The sequence below is a fragment of the Dipodomys merriami genome, unplaced genomic scaffold, assembly GCF_024711535.1.
Source record: "Dipodomys merriami isolate MVZ:Mamm:240054 unplaced genomic scaffold, mDipMer1.0.p SCAF_10, whole genome shotgun sequence".
Taxonomy (NCBI): Eukaryota; Metazoa; Chordata; class Mammalia; order Rodentia; family Heteromyidae; genus Dipodomys; species Dipodomys merriami.
The window spans coordinates 11330392-11356053 of record NW_027202271.1 but is presented as its reverse complement, the minus strand read 5'-3'; the positions used below and the strand labels follow the sequence as shown (position 1 = coordinate 11356053).

At 39.9% G+C, this 25662-nt stretch overlaps 1 long non-coding RNA gene across 1 annotated transcript in view; it reads right to left on the bottom strand.

Moving 5' to 3' along the window:
- Positions 1-23767, bottom strand: part of LOC138836356 (uncharacterized) — an 87410-nt gene extending 63643 nt beyond the window's left edge. Inside the window, exons 1-2 of the long non-coding RNA XR_011374944.1 lie at positions 23682-23767; positions 23045-23153 (exon numbers count right to left, since the gene is read on the bottom strand). This is a non-coding gene — a long non-coding RNA (uncharacterized lncRNA). The remainder of the gene's footprint in view (positions 1-23044; positions 23154-23681) is intronic.
- Positions 23768-25662: the final 1895 nt, after the last annotated feature.

The following is a 25662-nucleotide window of genomic DNA, read 5'->3' as shown; positions in this document are numbered from 1 at the left end:
GTTTTACTACCACCACAGCACAACATAACACAAGACTACTTCAGAAGACTTTTAAATGAAAATGGAGTCCCTTGAGTCATTTATTGTATTCTGTGTTTTTATTATGAGCTCAATCCTTTTTATTTCCTTGGGCCCCAGAGTGGGGGGGGAAAAATAATGACTGGATGGAAAGTCTGGTAGATCGGTCTTTCATGGGTGCCAAATCTCTGTATCAGCTACCATGTCCCCTCAAAGCCAATTGTATGCACAACTGCCAACAAGTGGTTCTCTCTCAAGCCTCTCTTCCCTCTCCTAATCCCTATGTAGATGACAGCATCACAACATCATTCATTCAATCCAAAAGCCTGGCAGCTATCCTTGGTTTCTCCTTTGCTCCTCTGTCTAATTCATCACAGATGCACCTCTCTCCATTTTTGCCAGTTCCCTGCTGGTGCCTTTATCTAGTCTTTGATGCTGGTTTGGTCTTTTTCTCATTCATCCTACATTATGTTATCAGAGTGACTTGTTTAGAACATAAATACTTGTATGTTCTTCCCATGTCAGAGAGAGGAAAATAAGAATGCCTGCTTACTCCATTATAGCAACTCTTAGCCTAGAAAACAAAGCCACAGATGGGAAAGAATGTAAACCAGGCACTGAACCACGTGTTGTACCTGTTGACCAAGATTACCATGTAATTCTGATGTATACTGCTGGTAAATCATTCATCAATAAATCACTTCTGTCATAGAAGAGTTCCTCCAAGTTTGTGCATTCCATTTCTCCCCATTCGTATCATCCTTCATTTCAGCATTTTTAAAATTTCCCAACTATGTTTTTTAGGTACTGAAAAACAGTCATATTCACAAGCTACGAGTAAAACATCATCCACGTTGTCAGCAAACAATGAGTGCAGCTTGGAAGAAGAGGCATCTCACTTTGCTGGAGCAAGAGCAAAAATAATACTTCCAGAGCTGCTGACATGAATTCTGCTGGTGACTGACTTGGTGGTGTGCTGGCATGGCAAACCATGAGTTTCAAATGCAAGAGTATGTGACTAAAGCCAAATGTTTTCCTAAACAATCTTCCCAGAGAGCTAAACTATGATGACTCCTCAACCAAAGAGGAGATCTAAAAAAAAAGAGAGTATTAAATAAACAATGCCCATAATTATTTATTTTTCTATTATTTCATCTTGACTCAATGAGTCCACTCAAAAAAGCATTAGAAACAATGAGTCAAAAAATAGCTGGACATGAGATAAGCATAAAAATAAATCCATATACTTCTTAGAAACCGTAGAGCCCTGTGGCTCACACTTAAACTCCTAGCTATTTAGGATGCTGAGGTCAAGAATAGATCATGATTTGAGACTAGTCCGGGTAAAAAGTCCCCAAGACCCCATCTCAACCTATACCTTGATAATATTGGAAGCATAAATAGGAAAAAATTGTGCTGGGCTGGGAATAGACATGAGACTCTATCTCCAAAATACCTGACGTAAAAAGAGCTCAAGGTATGACTCAAATGGTAAGAGGACCTGCCTAGCAAGCGCAAGGCTCTAGGTTCAATCCCCAATACCACCAAATACTAATGCTAATACTAAAAATAGATCTTAAACATCACTTTTGGTCCTGGGTCTTGAACTCTGGGCCTGGGCACTGTCCCTGAGCTCTTCAGCTCAAGGTTAGTGCTCTACCACTTGAGCCACAGAACCACTTCCAGTTTTCTGGTGGCTAATTGGAGATAAGAGTCTCACGGACCTTCATGCCCAAGTTGGCTTTGAACCATGATCCTCAGATCACAGCCTCCTGAGTAGCCAGGATTACAGGTGTGAGCCACTGGCACACAGCTTAAACATAACTTTTAAAAAATACATTTCAGGAGCTGGGTATGTGGCTTAGTGGTAGAGTACTTGCCTACCATGCATGAAGCCCTGGGTTCAATTCCTCAGAACCACATAAACAGAAAAAGCCAGAAGGGACACTGTGGCTCAAGTAGTAGAGTGCTATCCTTGAGCAAAAGAAGCTCAGGGACAGTGCCCAAGCCCTGAATTCAAGCCCCAGGACTGACCAAAAAGTACCCCCAAAATACATTTGAATCAAATAAAATTTATATCATGGTATGCGAGAAGAATATTGAATCACAAAAATTAAAGATTTAATGTAATTGTAATCAAAAGTCTAATAACATGTGGAAATGAAACTAGGTAAATTGAGGGGTTGGGTGGGGGTTCAGAGAGATGGGAGAGAATGATGGAAGGGATGACATTGATTGAGATGCATTGTACTCCACAGACACGTCGAATTGAAATCCCTTTGTACAAGTACTTATGGATAATTTAAAAAATTCAAACAAGATATTTTTAAAAAATAATGAATTGTTCCAAATTTATCTGGAAGATGGAATTAAATACATTTTACCAAACCAAAACAAAAGCATATATTTTATCCCAAATTAACGTTCATTTTAACTTCTGACATGGGCCCCCAAAATTGTGAAATCAAAATAAAAACTTAGCTAGGTCTGTAACTTGTCACACCTTACAATTTATCCTGACTCATCTTCAATTATATTTTATTACTACTTTCCAAATACAGTGGAGTTTATCTCTTCCTTTGTAAAAACTTTACAAACATATTAAGGTCTGACTACCAAGTTTTACTTATTTAGCCGATAAAATGTAATTTTTCACATGTGAGCCCCACACAGGTCATTAAATTTAAAGATAATCTATATACATTTTTATTTCTTTTTGTTGCTGTTGTTACAGCTTAAGTGGAAAAAAAAAATTCAATCAAATGAACAAGCTTTTATTGCTTAATAGTACACCTTCTACCCAACCTTAGGCAGGCTGTTAAGCCTCAGTCTATATCTCTGTGTTATCCTACTTTATAGCAACTCTGGAGTTTTATGCCTTTCTTCCTCTGAGCCCCTCAGATTCAGAGACATGACTATTCCCATTGCCCAGCACAAGGCCTGACTCAGGCAGCACTCAGTAAGTGGCTCCTAAATAAATAATTTTTAAGCTGGTTGAACAACCCTACCCACAGAAGGAAGGTGCTAGAAGGGTGGCAGCCATATAACTCCATGCTCCACACTTCTCTCCATTTCACCAGTGACTCAATGAACTTGTTCATAGTCCACATGCTCTTTTCCAAATGGCAAAAATGAGCATGCTCTCAAATTCTAAAAAGCTGTAAAAAAAAAAAAATAGACCTGATATAAGAAGGCAAAATTCAGTACACAAATATTGAAATAGTACACATGTGCATACACACACACACACACACACACACACACACACACACACACACACACACACACACACACACCTCTATTATATCAATGAAGGTTGGAGAATACAACCTTTACTTTGGGGACAAACTTACTTAAGGCTAGACTTTGGGGAACAAACTTAAGCCCTTGGGATCCACAGAGGACAGCAACCTCCAAACCTGAGACCTAGATGATTTAGGGTCCTAGATTCATCTTCAAAAGCAACACAAAGTGATAATGCTTACAAATTTTAATAACAATCTTCCAGTTGTATGAGTTATATGTTATTTGGATTTACATCGTTTTATGTTTTACTTCCATTATAGATTTCCCTGACATCAGTTAGACTCTGTCATCTTTTCTTACACAAAAAAAAATATGTAATTTTATGCCACCAAACAATCGGCTCTGTTGAGTCATGAGAAAATTAAACCTTGCCCTGAGATTCACAGAAGCATGTAAGGACTTGACTAGATTCAAAACCAGACAAGAACTTGGCCTTCAGCCTTTCCCATAACTGTGAGAATGCATAGTTGTGGCTAAATGTAGATAAGTAGTCAAAGCATTTGTTCTATTTACACACTTCAATGTTTTCTGGAAGGTTCTATGTCAAAATATACCATATAGAAGTTGCTCCACCAAATAAGTTTTCCTTAAGGGCCTTTCAGAATATCTACCTGTGTCTGTGCAAAACCTATCTGTTAAAAAAAATAGAGAACCTAAATTATAAATATGTATGAAACATGTACAAGACAGTAAAGATATATAAACAAACATATTGATTAAAGTATGATATATTGAAGTATGCAAAACTCCTCTGAACAAATAACTCATAGTTTAACAAAACGAATACTAGGAAGCTAAAACATGTGTTGTTGGGAGGGGGAGGCCAAGGGGAGGAGAGTAGATAAATGGAGAGAAGAAGGTGGGGTGGGGGGAGTCATAATATCCAATGTACCTATGTGAAAATAGAACTGAGTAGCTCAAGGGGAAGGGTGGGGTTGGGGAAAATGGGGGAGAATAATAAAAGGTGATGTTGATCAAGATGCGTTGCACTTACAAAGTGATTTGTTGAATTGTAATTGAATTGAATTGAAATATAACTACTTAAAGAAAAAATAGTGATAATCAAATAAAATTATAAAAAAAAGAGCACCAGCAAAAATGTAAGGTTTAAAGAATAAAAACAGTAGAAAGACATTGCAAATAAAGGAACCATGAAGACTACCTCTGCCATACCTTAAAATAATTCTCTTTGTCTCTGCCTCAATTTTTCCCCTTTCCTTTTTTTTTTATACTTCACCACTATCAAGACAGCGATTGATAGTTGGCCATGGGAATAAATTAAGCCTCAGGTTCATTTTCATTTCAAACATTTGTGGAACTTTTGTTTTTGTATTTATTTTTTGTGCCTCTACTGGGACTTGAATTCAGAGCCTGAGTGCTGTTCCTTAGCTTTCTTCTACTCAAGGCCGATACTCTACCACTCAAACCATACCTCTACTTCTAGCCTTTTGGGTGGTTTGTTGGAGATTATTTTGGAGATTACGTTGCTTCCTGGGCTGGCTTTGAACTATGACCCTCAGCTCTCAGCCTCATGAGTAGCTAGGCTTACAGGCATGAGCCACTGGCACCTGGTTTATATGTTGAACTTTTAAAAGAAGCTCAAGCAATCAGTCATTGATAGGTCTTTCACAATATACCATTGCCTTTATTCATTAGCAATGATAAGCCAAAACTTCTGGGCATTTTTAAACATGTAGGTACCAGTCTCCAAGTCTCATGCAACAACATTACCTCCTATAAAGATTTCTGCACACAAATTCTTGGGTGCCATGGGGAATGTTAGGGAGAAAGGCAACGAACAATTATGTTTCCAATAAACACAAATGCATAAAACAGTTTCAAAACTATTGCCAACAAATTTCAGCAATATCTTTTGGTTTACCAGACACATAATTGACTAGCTCAGACTTGATTTAAAAAAAAAAAAAACTCAAAATAAATGCTAGACATCTGGTATGTTTGTATTATAAAATGCCAACAGCAACATGTGTTGCAGATAATTAACATAATGATAGAAAGTGGAGCTCTAGAGATCAACGTTTTCTACCCTTCCATCCTTTCCTTAATAAATCAGTACATTTTTCAGACTGTATAAATATAATGCTGATATCAGCAGGGGTCATTCAAACATTCCTCCATTCAAACACTGCTTTGTTCATTCAAACATTCTGTCAGTGGGTTGTGAAAAAAAAACAACTCTTTACCAGAATGGGTGAATGCTTCAGAAGGGAAAGGGGAAGCTAGTAGAAGGAGGGAATTACGTGTTCTAAACTACATGTGTGGCTCTCAGTGTCGGCCTCTGCCTGTTTATTTTGCTTATTCTCTTCCTCTGTGCTCAATGCAATTCCTGCATAGAATAAGCCTGTCCCAGGATTTTTGTAGCTCATCTTGTCATCCTAGCTACTCAGGAGGCTGAGATCTGAGGATCATGATGTAAAACCAATCTGGGCAGAAAAGTCTGTGAGACTTATTTCCAATTAACCACCAGAAAGCTGGAAGTGGAACTGTGGCTAGTGTGGTAGAGTTCTAGCCTTGAGTGAAATAGCTAAGCCCCAATACCAACACACACACACACACACACACACACACACACACAGAGGAAGTTTTCAAAGAATGAATGCTCATAACAGATTTCACTAACTGATGATGTTGGGATTATTGACAATTGGCAGAAACAGAAACATTTCCATTAAATAGTACACATTCTTGCCATAAGAATCTTTCAGCCACCCAATATTTGGAATTTTCACCCACTGTCTCTGTGCTTTCTCAAACATCGCCTTACCTCTGTGACTAATCTCCTTTCCCCTTCCAAGATAATTACCTTTTCCATTATCCTTCCTTCCCTGTATCTTCCCCATTCTAGTTTGGCTCTTAGCAGGTAAAACCTCCACAAGCCATTCTAAAACCAATGCAGGATAACTAAATCCAACATGGTACTCAGCAGAACAAAATACTTCTATGAATAGGATTCACCTCTCTTTCAAGCCATTGGTGACTGGCTCAGGCCATTCTCCCATTTAATTGGAAGTATATCGGTATGTTCACAACAATTTGATACAGAAACACACATCACTTAAAAATGCCTTATAAAGTTTTAAGAATATAAAGTTCATATACTTCAGTAATTTAGTGAGTGAAGTCTCTTTTCTGTGTGGCTGTTGATGTTCGGTTCTGAAAGTACTAGCATCTAAACAGCCAAGGGCTTGTATTATTTGAAATTTTGACCTGGCTTCTCCATGGCCTACACCAAAATAGCTCAGTTTCTTGAAACATACCCTTCAAACTGAACCATCTTTGTGTGCCATAAAGCATGTGAGCAAAGTGGGAGTCATCTTATCACGAGTGAGCAGTAACAGTTAAGAACACAGCATTTGTCTTCCAGATTGTTGGTTGACTTTGTACAGAGGTATATATCATCAATTTGTTTATAAATTTTATTCTTACCTACTGGTATTACATTTTGCAGTCATATAATAAATTATGTTCATATACAAGGGGAGTTGAATCTCCTGTTTTCAAATATCATGTATGGTAGGCATTAGCATCTGATTCTCAGCAATGAAGTAAGTATAACTGATATCATACACAGGTTTTGTGATGAGGTTTTTATTCTGATAATATATTCATTTGGGAAAAGAAAAAAAAAGGAAGAAAGAAGTATTTTTCTGAAGAGTTTCCAGGTTGATCTCTTTTTCCATACTGCCAAAACTTTGTCTCTAGCTAAAGGCATATGCTATACTCCTTTTGTTCAAGTCATGGTTTACAGATACCCTGGAGTCAAATGTGATTACTGAAAATTTATTCTAACCAGCCCTATGATTCACCAATCCTATAGGACCAAAGTTTGTAATTATAGGCTAATAGAAGATAGGCTTTTATAAAGGGAGAAGCTATGACTTGTTCAAAAAAAGGAATATAGTAAATACAAGATGAATTAGAGTACAAGTTAACAAAATACTTGCTTTTGTGTGTGTGTGAACAGGCTCTGAGTGAGTCATCTCGGTTGGAGAAAAAAAAAGCCTAAAAGTTTATTATTTAAAACATTTGGTTTATTCTTAATGAATACATTATTCTAAATTATATGTTTTTATTCTTAGGAAATTAGGCTTTGGAATAGAAAGGGTTTTAGGTATTTTAATATTAATTAAATGTTCTTTTTTTAAAATTTATTTACTTCAGAAACGTGTCTGTTTTAAATTTCCCGTTCTTACATTTCAACTTAATTGAATCAAAAAGAAAATTATTAGTAGTTTAAATATAAGCATTTAAAATTATTTTTTTAAAGCAGGCATTCTGCCAATGGGATGAGTAGCTAAATTTGAAACTCAAACACTTTATAAACCAACTGACTTACAGTAATTGGGCTGTATTTTTCCATCATAGACAAAAAAAAAAAAAAATAGTTTGGACTCTCTTATGAACTCCGAGTCCAGAGAATTCCAATGCGATCATGTCATTGACCTTGAGTACAAATAACCATTGGTGGATAGTGTAATAGGATAATGTGAAAGCTGCAAAGAGCTCATTCTCAGACTCTGTCAGAAAACCTCCTAAATCAACAATAGGATGAGGGCACAAGGCTTGTAACCTAAAATAGACAGGCTTCGAAATAACTCTGAGAGCTTAAGTGTGAGTACTCTCACTTAATTGCCGTTAAATTAGGTCAACACAGGAGCAACTACCATGTCTCCCTGCCTTATACCATTTAAATGACTGGAGACAAATGGCAGCTCTCAGCTCGTCTGTTTTTACTTTGTTCTTTTTTTCTTATTGTCAACTTCCTACAAGTCCACAATCCCCTTTCAAACACTCAGTTGTGCAAGTGACACCACTGCAAATAACAAATCCTGGTGTGTGTGTGTGTGTGTGTGTGTGTGTGTGTGTGTGTGTGTGTGTGTGTGTGTGTGTGTGCTGATCTTAGGGCTTGAATTCAGCACATAGGTGCTCTTTCTGAGTTTTGGGGGACGGGGGAGAGTTTGGTTTGGGTTATTTTTAGGCTGGCACTCTACCACTTCAACTGCAGCTCCACTTTTGGCTTTTGGTGTTTAGTTGGAGGTAAGAGTCTCATGAACTTCGCCTGAGCTGGCTTTGAGGTCTCAACCGCTTGAGAAGGTAGGATTACAGGTGTGAGCCCCCAGCTCCCAGCTTAAACTCTGTGGCCAGGCCCATGAGAAAAGGATCTTACGAGCCATACTCTGTATCTTTGTACCTGTAGACTGCCAAAAAAAAAAAAAAATCCCTGATATCTGTCAGAAATGCAGTTGTAATTAGAAAGAGCAAAAGAAAATCAACTTCAGTGTGCTAGTTGACCTGAGGCATCTAATTTACGTACATGTTCATTTTGTTAAAACATGCAAGCCAAGAGCTATTGGAGGCCATATGCCATTCGTTATGAAAAGCACATTCCTTTAGTCTTTGTAACAAAAGCCATATGGTTTTCTGAAAGTTAATTATATCATAAATATGCTGGGATAGTGGGGGGTATGGTCTAGCAGTGGTTGGAAGAAACTTCAAGACCTGGCTTTGAGTCAATTTCTCAATGGATTGATTTGGAAGCTTTAGGAAGTCACATGCTCACTGGGCCTCTGATTCTCGATATTTAAAGTGAACAGAACACAGCACCTGAATGGGAGGAGAGAACTGAAGGTCAATGGGAGAGAGGGCAGATAAGAGGGCAGATAAGAGAAAGGGTGGGTGCATACATTGTCATAATACTCAATGAACATATGTGAAAATGGAACCGGTAACTTGAGGGGATGGGTGAAGATAGGAAAGATGGGAGAACCATGGAAGGGGTCACATGGATCAAGATGCATTATATTCATAAGCTGACATGTTGGTTTGAAACCCTTTTGTGCAACCACTTTAAGATAATCTCCAAATAAAGTTACTAAGAATTCTCTCCTATTTAACAGATAAAGTATATTTCTATATATAATCATACATATTGTATGACTATAATTCAGGTCAATACATAAAACACTAAAAGTTTGCTTTGAAATGTTAACTGGATAGTTCATCAAAATTGTCTCTTCCAAGCTGGGCGCCAGTGACTCACACCTGCAATACCAGCTACACAGGAGGCTGAGTTCTGAGGATCATGGTTCAAAGCCAACCTGGGCAGGAAAGCCTATGAAACTCTTACCTCCAATTAACCACCAGAAAACCAGAAGTGGCTCTGTAGCTCAAAGTGGTATAAAAAAAAAAAAAAGTGCTAGCTTTGAGGAAAAAGCTCAGGTATAGTACCTAGGCCCCTAGTTCAAGTCCCAGGGCCAACAAAAAAAAAAAAAAAGGTTCCTTCTTCAGTGCTTCCTTTCCGTAAAATTTCTGAAACATGAGTCAGCTTGCTTAACTCCATTGTTAAATGTTACTTAGGAAGTAGCACTTGGGCTTGGGCTCTGTGTGATGGTTCTTTATGGTGCCCAGGCCTGTGGGTTCTAATCTCATTCAACTCCAGCATTCCCGGGACCTCTGCTTACACATACAAACTGGTTCCTGTGTGCTGTCAAAGTTGGTGCCTTCATCACTTTGGTCCTCCACTTAACTCTGAAGCCTGTGTCAAGAGCCAGGCCATCTTTTTCCCTGATGAATGGTCCTTGGTCTTCCTCAGGTCATGCTCTGAGCCACAGCAGCACTTGCTGCCTTCCTTTTTGTGTGCTTCATATATGGTGTAGTACTAATTTATAAACATATTCCTCTCTCCTACCAGAATATAAGCTCCTTAAGGGAAGCATCTACGAATGTCCTAGAAAGTTATAGGTACTGTGTAACTACAATTTATGGCCTACCTTTTAAAGTCAAGAGGTAAGCCAGGTGCCAGTGACTCACGCCTGTAATCCTAGCTACTCGGGAGGCTGAGATCTGGGCAAGAAAGTCTGTAAGACTCTGATCTCCAATTAACCACTAAAAAGCTGGAAGTGGAGCTGTGGCTCAAGTGGTAGAGCATTATTCTTAAGCAAGAAAAGCTCAAGGATAGTGCCTAACTTTGAGCCCCAGAACCAGCACACACACACACACACACACACACACACACACACACACACACACACACACACACACACACACACACACACACACAGAGTCAGAGATGACTATTTCACCTAACAATCTAGTTTTTGACTAGTTTCCTTATCCATGTCAACCCTGCAATCCTTGTAACCTTTTATAATAGTCAGAAAATTATCCCAAGGCCTTGTAAATGTTCTTTACTACTGAAGACCAACTTTTCCACTGTGCTATCCTTTAGATTCAAGAAAATAAAATGTTTTAAGAAAGTTTTCCATCAAGGACTAAAGCCAATCATTTTCTGGTTAAACTTCAGCTAACAAGAAAAAAATTAAATAAAAGGCAAATCCTTATTGCTGAAGCATTTCAAGATCTAACGGGACTTTCATACAACCTGGAGAACAATGCCTTCCACAGACATACCTCCACCTTGACGTAACCAGCGGGGTACATTGGTCATAATAACAACGACTCTAAACACTACAACATAAAGCTCTCAGCTCAGGGATAGAGAACTGATTCTAATGACTGAAACGTTGGTTCATAAATTTACTTTGACTTGATTATATTCTTGGCCTAGATTTTACAGAGACAGAAAGACTTCTGATTATATGAAATTTGGGTGGGGCTTTTGTTTTTGTTTTTGTTTTTGTTTTTTAAGGAAAAGTAGGTATCTGAGGAATCCTCTCTAGGGAACTAAATCATATCCACATGTTCTGAGAGTCGCAAAAACAATCAAGAACTTTCAGGCCTGTGAGATGTCCATATAATTCAGAAAAAGAAAAAAGTCCGAGAGGTATATATATCTGAAGGTTAAAGAGGACATAGAGCGAGAAGTCTGACGTATGAATTTATTGAGGGCTCTTTTAAAGGAAATGAGCTACAAAATCTGGTTTGAAGCCAAGACAACAGTGGAGTCAATAATAATAATTAATAATAGTAATAATAAACAATAACTAAAAAGAGGAAATTATTGACAGGATTGAGATTCAAAACTTCAATTTCCCGAAAATAGTTTCCAGATGGTAACGACTGTTTTCTTAGGTATGGTTCGGGTGCTTAAGACCATTCATTTTGCCTACATGGTAAATTCTCAGCAAGAGGTCACATTCATGTCAAATTGTTGTTGATATTAACCCTTGGATGTTTGAGACACCAACTGCTGCGGGGCTAGCCACACACCCTACTTTTCTCAGAACTCCAGGTACTGTCAGCACAAAGAAGGGGGGCTCTGCCATGGGTGTATAGCAACCCCATGAGTGATAATAGCTTTCCTGCTGGAAGAGCAGCACCAACCCACTGCCAAAGAGTCTCTCTCTCTTCTTTGTTCTGCATCTCTAGGACTGAAACGCAGGGGAGAAGATTCTTATTCATCATACTGAACCTCTCTATGCCTCAGTTTCTCTGTCAGCCTTCTACACCCTTAATAGACATATGAAAGGTGTAAAACACCCTGACTACATGTGAACTTTTTTGGTGTGTTGAACTCAGGTTCAAAGCTAAGTTGTCCCTAGCTTTCTCCTTGAGGAAAGATCCACTGCCAGCCTTTTGCTAGTTAATTGGAGATAGGAGCATCACAGACTTTCTTGTCCAAGCTGGCTTCAAACCTTGAGCCTCAGATCTTAGGCTCCTGAGTAGCTATGGTTACAGGTGTGATCCACTGGCTTCTAGCCCATATAAACTTCAGAAAGGTATATAAACACAATGACTTCCAGAGAATCATTTGTATTATCAAATGAATGAATGACAACTACATTTGAATGCATACTATGTGTCAGATACTGGACATTAAATTTAATTATAACAAAAACATAGTCCCTTATCATCGTATAATTTAAAGTCTAACAATAAAGACAAGGACCGGTCAAATAATCACACAAAATTACAAAGTGGTAATACCTAGAATTATCACACATAATTATCATGATTAAGAAAATACTATGCTTTCTCTATTGAATGTTCTTTTTTATTCTGTAATTTGTATATCAGTTCATTTTAATCAATGAGTACTTCTTAAAACAAACACTTTCTGAACATAACATGTTATTTGTCAGTTAAGGCTGTTTGGATAATGACTAGGATTAAGATTTCTAGATGAGACTGAGTCTCCATTTGATGAAACAGAAGAGCTGTTGGTATACATTTAAACCACAGTTAGGAAGGCAAGCCCCAAAAGAACTTTCTTTGGAAAGACTTTGGAGATAGGTTTACCAAAAAAGTCTATTTTGGTATAACTACTTAACAATAATAATAAAATAAAAAGTGTTCAGTCTAGTACGAAGATTCTCCTTGAAACCTGGAGGGCATTATGTTAAATGACACAAGTCACACACAGAAAGACAAATGCCTCATGATCTCACTTATATATGGAATCTAAAACAGGCCAGCTTTTAGAGGTGAAGAACAGAATCTGTGTTCCATGATGAGGTAGGAGTTGGGCGAGGTGCAGGAGATGTTGGTCAAAGATTATGAAATTTCAATTAGACAAGAGGAATAATTTCAAGAGAGCTATTGTGATGACAATATTAAGAACAATGGTTTGGGGGTGGAGGGGTAGTTTTTTGTGTGCTAGTTCTGGGGCTTGATCTCAAGGCCTGGAGCTCTTTTGCTCAAGTCTAGTACTCTACTACTTGAATCACACCTCCTTTTCTGGCTTTGTGCTGGTTAATTGGAGATAAGAGTCTCATGGACTTTCCTGCCCAAGCTGGCTTTAAACCATGATCCTCAGATCTCAACCCCTTGAGTACCTATGATTACAGGTACCCAGCAAGATATCTAGATTTTATAAGCTACACAATAAGAAGCAGCATAATGAGCCTGTTCAATATTGTTGTGAGCTAGTGGCTCACATCTATAATCCTAGCTACTCAGGAACCTGGCAGAAAAATCCATGGGACTTCTATTTCCAATTAACCAACCAAAAGCCAGAAGTGGATATCTGGCTCAAGTAGTAGAGCACCAGCCTTGAGTAAAAGAGCTCAGGGACAGCACCAAGGCCCTGAGTTCAAGGAAATCACTGAAACAGTGGGACAAACGGCAAACCAATTCAACAGTGATACTCATGAGACACTATACTGGAAATAAACTTATAACTTAGGGGGGAGTGGAGTAGGAAGGGCAAGTGGGAAAAAATGAGATTGAGGGTAACACTGTTCAAAAAGAAATGTACTCATTACCTTACTTATGTAACTGTAATCCCTTTATACATCACCTGTACAATAAAACTTAAATTTTTTTTAAAAGTGGCATAATGAAAATGTATGTACAAGGAACTGTAAACACTGCATTGAGTATGGCTGAGAAGAAAGAGAACAGAGTAGGAAAATCACTAGTGGCAGTGGGCTGCTGAGTGTCCATCGCTTATGCCTACAATCCTAGCTACTCAGGAGTCTGAGTTCTGAAGATCATTGTTCACAGCCATCCATTGTAGAAAAGCCTATGACACTCTTGTATCGAAACAATCAGCATAAAGCTGGAAGTGGAAGTGTGTCCCAAGTGGTGGAGCACCAGGCCTGAGTGAAATAGCCAAGTGAGAGCAAGAGGCCCTGAGTTTCAAGCCCTAGAACTGGTATCAAACAATAAAATATAGATGTGGGGTAAGTGTTCATCCTTCCCCAAACATAAGGAGCACTATCATCTAAGCTAACACACACACACACACACACACACACACACACACACACACACCTCTAGTGAATGCACTCACTGTACATGTTTTCCTTTTCTTAAAGCAAAGATAGGGTATTTCCAATCCTGGCCATAACACCATAGGCATAAAGGTCACCAGATGGATAAAGAACACAAATAGAGAATATTCAGTATATTCCCACATGGCTTTTCTTGCCCTTGAGGAATCTAGAAAGGTGTCCAATGTCTCTTGCAAATGGCTATCCACATCACACCCATTAAACAGAAAACCAATAAACTAAAGTGAAATGTTCTGGCTTGTATTTCATTAGTCATCAACAGACACAGGGCTGTCGGAATGGTGAATGGACTGCGAGAGATAAGTGTCCTGACTACATAGATATTTGTCTCTACCTATTTTTTAAGCAGCTGCTTTTTACAGGAGCATGCCACCAAAGAACAGTGTGCATTCTCACATGTATGTGACTTCAGATTATGGAATGAACACACACACACACACACACACACACACACACACACAAACACATATCAGGAAGACATGGTCTTGTTCTAATTATGGAAATGACTGAACTGATCAAATTACTTGTAGTGTATCTTACATTACACCAAAGAAACAATTCCAACAAAGGGCTTTGATTTGATGATTGAAAATTGCCAGACGCTTCTGCAGGCCTTTGAAGAAATGGAAAGCTCCACTGATGGATACAAAAACATAAACAAGGCCAAGGGAAGGTTGCTTAACACTTAATGTCACCGCTGCAGTTGTTGCTTTGTCCCAGAACACCACAGCCTGGTTTAATGGAGAAAAAAAAGACTATTAAAAAGAGATGTCCCATTTATTATTTGTAAACTCTGAACAGCGACACTGATTGTTTTAATGGTTCCTTTAGAAAGTATAAGCTGTTACATGTCTAAATTGTGCAATATTTGCTGTATTTTAAAATAATATACTAGGCACCAGTGGCTCACCCCTGTAATCCTAGCTACTCAGGAAGCTGAGCTCTGAGGGACATGGGTTGAAGACAGTCCAAGCAAGAAAATCCATGAGATTCTTATCTCCAATCAACCAGCAAAAAGCTGAAAGTAAAGGGTATCTCAAGTAGTAAAGCAATAGCCTTTAGTGAAAAAGCTAAGGGATAGCACGTAGGCCCTGAGTTCAAGCCCCAGAACCAGCAAAATAATTAATTAAATAAAAATAAATAAGCATGTTCCCCAACTGAAAAGGATTTGGGATGAAGGAGAACGGACAGATTTGGACTTGATATTGATAATCAGATGCTCTTATTCCTGGAAATATTAACAAGAGACTTTTCCCCTTTCTCCTAGAACCAAAGCAAGAATGGTGATGTTGAATTGGGCACATGAGGCAGATGATTTGCAAAACAAAAAGGTACAAGAACCCCTAAACACTCTGGAAGCAGAAACCATTGGCACTCTTGTAAGCAAAGAGAATAAGGCTTCTAAGGGCTCCTGGGGAGGATAGGGAAGGCAGGATAGTTCAGTGGGTATCACGTGATCACATGCACGGCTGCCATTTCCTGCCTCCCACCGTGTCATTACCATATACGTGAAAGGAACACTCTCTGCTCCATGGTTTATGTCACTTTTCAGGTACGTTAAGTAGTCCAATTTATCTTGTGGGGGCCATGTCCCTTCATTCTTGAGATTCTTCCTTTTCCTACTCTGCCCAACACAGGCAAGCGCAAGCTAATGTGCCAACAGTCAGACAGGAGAAGAATAACACATCGATTTAGCACTAGCCTGGCTGCAGACATATTGAAGTTCCAATAGTCAATGTATAAATTACCAATAATCTCCCAACAAAGCAACTGTGTTGTGTGTCAAAGGCCAAAGGACACAGGAGACACACAGCTCTGGTTCTAGGGGTTTTGTTTGTTGTTTGTTTGTACGTGTGTGTGTGTGTGTGTGTGTATGTGAGAAAGAGAGACAGACAGACAGAGAGACAGAGAGACAGAGACAGAGAGAGAGACAGAAACAGAGAGAGAGTGTACTGGGACTTGAACTCAGGGCCTGGACACTGTCTCTTAGCACTTTCATTCAAGGCTAGCACTCTAAATTTGAGCTTCAGCTCCACTTCTGGCTTACTGTCTAAGAGTCTCATGGGACTTGTCTGGCTTCGAACTGTAATCTTCAGATGTCAAGACTTCTGAGAAGCTAAGATTGCAAGTGTGAGCCACCAGTGCCCTGCTGGATCTAGATTTTTCTGTCTTTCTCTGGCTGACCTAAAGTATAACAAAGAATGATGAACACATTTATGAATCAAATTTCTATTTGTCAATAATTTACTAAGCAACCTGAACTGACTTGCAGGAAAAATGGCCTAATGGTTAAGCTGAATTAGTTTGTCTTTTCCTGAATTTCTAAGACAGACTTCCTTGTTCTGCCTAATGACAGCCATTTCATTCATTTCCTGACCTACACTAAAACGAGTTCACAACACAAGGACCTAGAGATTTAAAAGAAAGGAGTGAATTTGTGATCGCAGAACTTTAGGCTGCAAACATGTAGCTACATGTGTGTGTGTATAGATACGTGTATGTGTGTGTGTATATATGTATGTCTATATAGATGAAAGTCAACACAAGCCGGACTTTGGTGGCTCACACTTGTAATGTTAGCTAGTCGGAAGGCTGAGAGATGAGAATTATGGTTCAAATCCAGCCTAGGCAGGAAAGTCCATGAGCCTCTTCCAAATAACCATTCAAAAAAAAATAAATAAATAAAAGCCAGGAGTGGAGCTATGGCTCAAGTAGTAGAACTCTAGCTCAGGGACAGTGCCCAGGCGCTAAGGTTTATTTATTGGTTATTATGTAAGTATGTTTTCTTGCTCTGAGTTAAAAGATTTTCTGGACACTTAGAGGAGTAATGTGCTCAATCATGTGATTTAAGTTCACCATCTCTCTCCCTGGTGTCCTGGACTTCCTTGCCTGTGGCCGGAGAGACTGGATCTGGCCGTCCTCACGAAAGCCTGAAGAAACGTTGTTCCTTAATCTCTCCTGTTTCCAAGCTACTTTGCAGGAGGCAGGAGAGAAAAATCCTGATGTCAGTTGGCAACTTGACTCCTTCTTTCATTCATCACCCTCGAGCACCCCTTTCCTCCTATAAGAGCACTATTGTTTCCATGCCCTTCCACACACGCAAAACCTGAAATCATTGTAGTTACACAAGGACGCCAAGTGTGAGTGCCATCTCTTCCATTTCCCCTCCAAACGTACACATCTGGTAATCAATCCCTCAGGCCAGAAAATGCCTGGATGTGCCGCGGTGATTGACAACAGGAGCCTGATTCCAAACCCTAAGTTTACCACTTGCTCCATATGAAGGATGGGACACACTTCCTGATTGCTCTGAGCCTCACCTTTCTCATAAAGAAAAAAGAATGGAGATCACACCATCTCTCTGACTGGTATCACACAACACTTAGCGGTATGCCAGGAACAGAATGTAACCTCAGTACATGATAGGTAATATTAATGAAGCCGCCAAGTACGTCATTGCTCAAAGGAGCCAAGAACCTCAGCCCTCAATTCTGTTTTCCCCCCCTCTGATCAACTTCATCTTAACTCCAATGAATTCTACCCCCTCAACATAGCCAAAGTCCATTTCCCGCATCTCTGCTCTAATAATAGCTCAGGGCTCAATCTTTTCCTCCCTAAACTGCCATTATAACTTACTAACTCTACTGTATACCTGCCTCGTTCTGTCTCAACCATCCCACACATTTCTCACCAGTGTAAAAATTTCCAAAATAGAAATACACCCTTGACAAACTCAGGATCAGATCTGAGTAAGATCTTCCAGGGACTCCACCATTACTTTCTGAATGTAATACTCATTCCTCAATGTAACATTTGAGGCCTAGGATCATGTCTCCCCACTTCCACGCACTCCTTCCTTCCAGAATCATCTGTGCCTCTTCAAACAGCCAAGGTGCCTTTGCACCTGCTATTTTCCCCCACCTCTCATTTTTCTGTTTCCTTCACATGACTGACTTTCCAGTGTTCTGGAAGACTCAGCTCCCGGAGTTCATTTCTAAGAAAGATTCCTGGCTCCCAAGTTCCTGCCTGACACGATTTTGTTTGCTTGCCTGTCTCCTGTTCAGAATTGAGTTTCTTGCGGTGAGGAACTGTGTGCCTTGCTGCGATTTACTCAACATTCACTGGGCACCATTTCTGTGTGGTGCATTGGGCCAGATGTTAGATGCATATCTATCAGTGTACAGTCTTCTGCTGGTTTGTGCTACTGATTCACAGGAAAATGTGAACAGAGGTTCAACCTCCTCGGTAGCTAGGAGTATAAGCATAACTGCTCATGCTCATGTTGTAAGTTTTTTTTTTAATCCTATTTTGTAAGAATCAAGTAACTCATTTGCAGGTGGAATAATAAAACATGTACAGGTTTTGGCATTTTGAAGCTGTGGGCAGTTACAATACTAAGTGGGAAATTATTCAAGGTAAATAGTAGAAATCATACTGTGTACTAGGTACTAGTGGTTTTTATATTACTTCATTTAATGGAAGTCTGAGGTTGTCAGGGTTAAACCCTTTGCCGTGGACAGAGGTTAAGAACTCTTCAACCTAAAAAAAAATAAAATAAATAAAAAAAATAAAAAAGAACTCTTCAGCCATTCTGCCAAGCACCTACTACAAGCAAGGCTTAGACTACTGGAAAACAAGATTAGTACACACCTCCCCAACCTAAAGCGTCCCTTCAGGTAGCACCAGCTTGAACCCCACTTGCACAAGAGAAGAAAGAAGTAAATACATGGGTAGATTCATCAGGCTAAAGCAAATACATAAATGTTATGTAAAGCAGACTAAATTGTTGATTGAAGTGAAGAATAAATGAAGCTGGAAAGAAAGGCACCCTTGGGAATCTAGTAAGGCCCTGTGAAGAAGGTGACATTTGAAGACCTCCATCACTAAGTCTTAGCACTCAGCTCCCAGTGTTACTCTGCTGCTCTTATTACAATTTCCATTCTATTAATAATTTTGACCTAAGCCCAAGCACCTGTTGGAAATTATCCTTGCACGAAAATCTGGCTTACTTCCTCTCCCACCCCCACCCCCACTGTCTTCATTTTTGCAAGGTGGTTCCCTCTAAATATTTATTTTTCTCATTACCAGTCTCTTACTCTTGACCTTGTGCAACCAATGCAGACACTGTGGCCTGAAAGTTCATGGCTCACGGAATGTGAGTCACAGAAAGAGTCCAAGTGAGACCAAGAAAGGAAAGAAAGAGTTCCTGGGCTTAATAGAAGTTTTCTTCCTGTGGACAAAAGGACTTCAGATCAAAATATGTTGTCTTTTGGGTTCAGACATAAATGCACTTGTGTGAAACTGCATCTAAAAGCATGAGGATTTTTGGTTTGTTTATGTCAGTCTGAGTCCTTGAGTCTCTGAGTTTTTTTGCTCAAGGCTAGCACTCTACCACTTGAGACACTGCTCCAATTCTGGATTTTTTGGGGGGTGGGGGGAGAGGGGTTAATTGAAGATAAGAGTCTCTCGAAATTTCCTGCCTGGGCTGGCTTTGAACTATACTTCTCAGATCTCACCCTCCTAAGTAGCTACCAGCACCATGCTAAAAAGAATGTGTTAAGTTGAAAATAGGTTCTTTAGTGAAGTTAGTCTTTCCTTTAGCCCTATTCAAAATGTCTTTTAGTTACCAGCATTTTGTCTTACTATTAGGAGAATTTTGACATTTGGGTTGGGTTTGATTCAATTTTACTCTAATTGTTAACCCTGTGTAGTGGACAATTCAAGGGAGTTAATAATAACCTGAAAATTTTTGGTGTGAATATGCAAATATTAGCACTTGTGCTTATAAAAAAATTAAATTTTTTGCTGTTTTGACATTTGGATAGTTGCATTTTTTTCAGGTTGATAGGTCTTCCTGGCTTTGTGTTATAGCTTAAAAACCAACCAATGAAGGGCAGGCACCTATGGCTCATGCCTGTATCCTAGCTACTCAGGCTGAGAATCTGAGTATTGATGCTCAAAACCATCCTGGGCAACAAAGTCTGTGAGACTCTTATCTCCAATTAACTAGCAAAAAGCCAGAAATGAAAGTATAGCTCAAGTGGTAGAACACCAACCTTCAGTAAAGGGACAGGGCCGAGAGTTCAAGTCCCAGAACCAGAACAAAAAGAAAAAATAAAGGAAGACATTTATTAAAAATATTTAAACTCAGAAGATCTGATTTCAACAATTATGACTTTCATCTTCCTCATTTGATGAACTACTTAATGTGTAATTTTACTTCCTAATGGGGGAAGGGAGAATAGACTCATTAAAACCTTCGCCAAAACTCAGTAGCGAAATCTTCCTCAGTCATCTCACAGCAGATAACAAGCCAGACAGTAAATGGTAAGACAGATGACCTCAGAAGGGAGCAGAGTACAAGAAACATTCAATGCTAGTTTCCCAGAATTTTTCAAAGCTCCCTCCCTGTGAGTGGATGTGGGAGAGACCTTTACAGGAAGACAACAGATGGATGGTGAGTTATCTTCCCTTCCCTCCCTGAATTCACTGCCTGGTGGCACAGCCTACTCTTAAATGGACAAAAAATGGTAAGACTCCATGTTCTTGCCTTCCAGACTTGAAACAATATGATATGCTAATGAGAACTAGAAAGCAAATGATATTGTGAATAAAGAACTTCATGTAAAATTCCAGATATTGCTGGATGCCAGTGGCTCACATCTGTAATCCTAGTTGCTCAGGAGACTGAGATTTGAGGATTGCAATTCAAAGCTAGCTCAGGCAGCAAAGTCCTGAGACTCTTATCTCTAATTAACCACCAAAGAGCCAGAAGTGGAGATACTATATGACTCAGCTGATAGAGTGCTAGCCTAGATTACAAAAGCTCAGGAACAGCACCTAGACCCTAAGTTCAAACCCTAGGACCAGCACACACACACACACATACACACACACACACACACACACACACACACACACACACACACGCATGCACACACACACACACTGTCCATGGTTAAACATGGTGGAGTAAAAGAAAAAAAATCACATGTTCATTAATTTGCCTTAAGCAAAAATTCTCCCACAACCAACAAAAAAATGCAGAAATAAACATTCTCCTCTTTGCATCCTAGATGCCATGAGCTGAGCAGCTCTGCTCGATCAGTGACGTAAGCCCAAAGCAATAGAGCCAACCCATCATGGATCAAACCTCTGAAACCATTAGGCAAAATAAACCCTTCCTCCTTGAAGCTGTTTCTTTCACAAATTTGCCTCTTTTGTGAGAAATTAGGCTAACAAAGAACATATGTGATGAACTTCTTTTAAACTTTCACCTCTATTCTCAAGGTAACTGACAGTGAGTTAAAACCCTCCCCCCAGGGCGACTACACCAACAGTGGTTATCACACAAGGTTGAGACAATGCAGGACTGACCACCCTTGGCAGGAAGATGATGGAGGATGATGGAGGGGGTGTAGGGGGTCATCAGCCAGTATTATGTGAGATGGTGTCCCCGAGCAGAGTGAACTCCGGTGTCAGGAGAACAATTCCACAAAGTTCAGCAGAGGGAAATGAACTGGTATGAGAGCCCAACATGTAGAGGTTTGCAGCTAGATTCCTTCCCCTTACTAACCACTCACCGTATGTTCATTGTGAATATGTGACTTTCCCCTAAAATCACTGTACACGGTGAGTAGAGTTTTGACAGGCCAATGCTAAAGCAGAAGATTAATAATGGGTCAAAAGTTCTAAAGAAAGAAATTAGAGCAGAAGGGAACTCTTCCTACCAAATATGAGGAGTTTTTGTAGCAAAACCATAGTAAGACACTGTTACAGTCACACAGGAATAAGCTATTGGAATGATGAAGCGAGGTGGAGATTTCAGGAACACACCACATGTAAAAGGCTGGCACATTTGTGTATATGCATATATACATATACACATATATAATGTGTATATATGTATAAATATATGTACAAGTATGTGTGTATTTGTATATGTATATATGTGGCTATTACAATATATAAATAATATAAATAATATATACAATATATAAATAATATATAATAATATATAAAATTATGATTATATAATTATATATAATGATATATAATCATTATATTTACTATATAATATAATATATTACATATCATTATACATTCTATATTATATAACTAGAACTATTGCATAATTACATGTAATTATATATAACATGCTATGTAATACATGATATATTTTGTTATGTACTCTATATAATATTTAATTATTAATTAACTAACAAATTAAAAATATTCTTAAATGTTTAGGATTTGCAGGTAGTCTTTGAGGTAACGCATCAATCTTTTTTTGTTTTTTGTATGTATGTCAGTCCTGGGGCTTAAAACCCAGGACCCGGGCACTGTCCCTGAGCTTTTTTGTTCAAGTCTAGTACTCTACCATTTGGGCTACAACTTCACTTCCAGCTTCTTTGCTGCTGCTGCTGCTGCTGCTGTTGTTGTTATTGTTGTTGTTGTAGCAGTAGTTTATTGGAGGTAAGAGTCTCACGAACTTTCCTGCCAGGGCTGGTTTCAAACCATGATACTCGGATCTCAGCCTCCTGAGTAGCTAGGATTACAAATGTGAGCCCACTGCATTTCTAAAGCATCATTCTTTATGATGAAAACGTCAGCCTACACTTTTCTCTGCCTTACTGGCATTTCTAGTAGGAAACACCTATCTTGGGGAAAGCCTCACAGAAGACATAGGAAATTGAGGGGGATTTTACCCCCTTAATCATCAGAACCCACAGATCTCTCTAGACTTCTCTTCTTAGTACAATATCATAAAGAGAAGCATCCACTTTTCAGGCATCCACACAAGGATTCATGCCTGGCATGTCACATGAGATTTGCCTGTCTCGCTCGGTAGGTCAGCTGTTAGCATTGCTGCTTGAAGAAGGTCCCAGCAGGGAGCGGGGCCTAGGCAGTTTAGGGAGGTGGCCTGTCAGCGGTCCTGCTGCTGCACCTGTGTGCTGGCTCACAGCCTTGGGAAACTTAGTCCTATTCAGAATACTTTTACTTACTTCAAAGTTGGTGAAGACACGTACATTGCTTCTTAGCCTGAAGAGCAAAATGTCCACAGGATCCTCGTTTCTCTTCTTGTGCTCTCTAGAAGGGACAGCTGTGATCATCCTTTAAACATGAACACCAAAAACTAGATGGATTTTCTCCTTCCTTTCTTGGCACCTTCCAATCAAGCTATATATTTTTCCTCAGCAGAGAAGCACTAAGCTTCTTCTTCCCTTCCTTCTTTCCAACCTGAACTTTTCATTCAATGAATTGGTTATGCCCAAATCCTTGACCATGGCTATCTATTATGCATTTCTCTTCCTATTCTGCCTGACTTAGGTCTCTTTCTTGTTTTTCTCCATTCAGACCTCTAAGTCTTACTTCATATCTTTCTTTTTTCTTTCTTTCATTACCTTTCTTTTTCCCTCCCTCCCTCTATCCCTTCCTTCTTTCCTTCTTTCTTATGTTGTGCCAGTCTTTGGGCTTGAACTCAGGGCCTAGGTGCTGTCCCTTAGCTTTTTTGCTCAGGACTAGCACTCTACCACTGGAGCCACAGCTTCACTTCTTGTTTTTGGTTGGTTAATTGGAGATTAAGAGTCTCACAGACTTCCTTGCCCAGACTAGCTTCTAATCATAATCCTCAGACCTCACCTTCCTGAATAGCTAGGATTACAGGCTTGAGCCACTGGCCCCAGCCTCTTCCCTTTCTTATTGTTTGTCTCCACTAGTATCTTTAGGATCTCATCTTGGGGAATTGACCAATGGCAAGGCATTGTGACATCACACAGATCTGGACTCAAGCACCAACCCAGCCACTGTATGGATTTGGATAAATGACTTAACCTGTCTAAGCTGTGATCCCTTCATCTCTACAATGAATACTTCAATAGCTACTTTGCCTAATTTGAGGGAAACTACAATGCAGAGTGCCTGATGCTTAGTAAGCACTAAATGAAAGGTGTCTTTTATTGTTATCACCTGAATCATTATTATGTCTATCTAGTGGAAACCCCCAAACCTTCCACTTCTTCTCCCCATGACCTTGACCATCACTCTCTTCTTTCTGTGCTCCAGGCTGAAAGACATTGAGCCATAACCTAAAATGCTATTGCTCTTGGCCAAGACCCTGTGGTTACTGCCCAGGGAAGAAGAGAAGCTCTCTTCTCGTCCACTTGATCCAAGGGCTCACATTATTTACCAACAGGCATTTACAACGAAAATGAGCCCAGAAGGCTTGAACGTAATCAAGGTACTCTTTTTCATGACCAAAATAAAATGTTTGTTTTGCCAAAATACAATGAGACTTTTGCCCAAAGTAGGAGGGGAAGACTTGTGATAGTTCATCTATTTATGTGAGTGCTAGACCTTATTGCAGACATTTAACTATGGCTTCTGACTCCAGACCCACCCACCTTCCCCTTGGGGAGAATGTAAAGAACTCCTAGTCAGGCTCACCAGCACATCCGTTATCCTTATCAACCTGTAGCCATGGTCCCATTCTCTAGAGAATTCACGGATGAGGCGCAGCTGCAGCCTGACCTGAGCAACAACTTAGACAAATAACTATATCCTGTTGCAGAACAGATGGAATACACAAGCTCCAATGGCCTTGAGCCCAAGAAATGCAGAAAGCCTGCTCTCTGATGAGTCAGCCATTTTCCTGAGCCCAGAGGACCTTCTTTCCTCCCTTCCTCTGATCCCTGAGAAGTCATGTTTCCTTAACAGCATTCTTATTATTCCATCTCTAATAGCTTCACTTGCTCTTTTCCCTCTACATGGAAAAATCCAGCATAATCTGACCCCAGCTGTTTGGGGGCGGTCATTCTTATTTCTCTGTAGCTAGATTTTTTGCACAAAGACTCAGCACAGATGCTGACAAAATAGTTGTCAAATCTCTGAGGAAGATTGTACTAGATAGTCTTGCTCTTTTATAGGAAACACACCTGTAATCCTAGCTACTCAGAAGGCTGAGATTTGAGGGTTGTAGTTCAAAGCCATCCTTGGCAAGAAAGTCAATGAGACTCTTATCTCCAATTAACTACCAAAGAGCCTGAAATGGAGCTGTGACTCAAAGCTGTAAAGTGCTAGTCTTGAGCGCAACAGCTCCAGGACAACACCTAGGCCCTGAGTTCAACCCCCAGAAGTGGAACATTAAAAAAAAGAAAGAAAGAAAGATGGTCTGGGAAGGTGGCTCAGTGGTAGAGTGCTTGCCTCACATGCATGATGCCCTGGGTTCCATTCCTCAGCACCACATAAGCAGAAAAAGCTGGAAGTGGTGCTGTGGCTCAAATGGTAGGGTGCTAGCCTTGAGCTGAAGAGCTGAGAGACAATGCCCAGGCCCAGAGTCCAGGCCAACAAAAAGAAAAGAAAAGAAGAAAAGAAGAGAGAAGAGGGGAGGGGATGGGAGGGGAGGGGAAGAGAGGGGAGGGGACAAGATGGGAGGAGGGGAGAGGAGAGGGGAGGAGAGGAGAGGGGAGGAGGGGAGAGGAGAGGAGAGGAGAGGAGAGGAGAGGAGAGGAGAGGAGAGAGGAGAGGAGAGGAGAGGAGAGGAGAGGAGAGGAGAGGAGAGGAGAGGAGAGGAGAGGAGAGGAGAGGAGAGGAGAGGAGAGGAGAGGAGAGGAGAGGAGAGGAG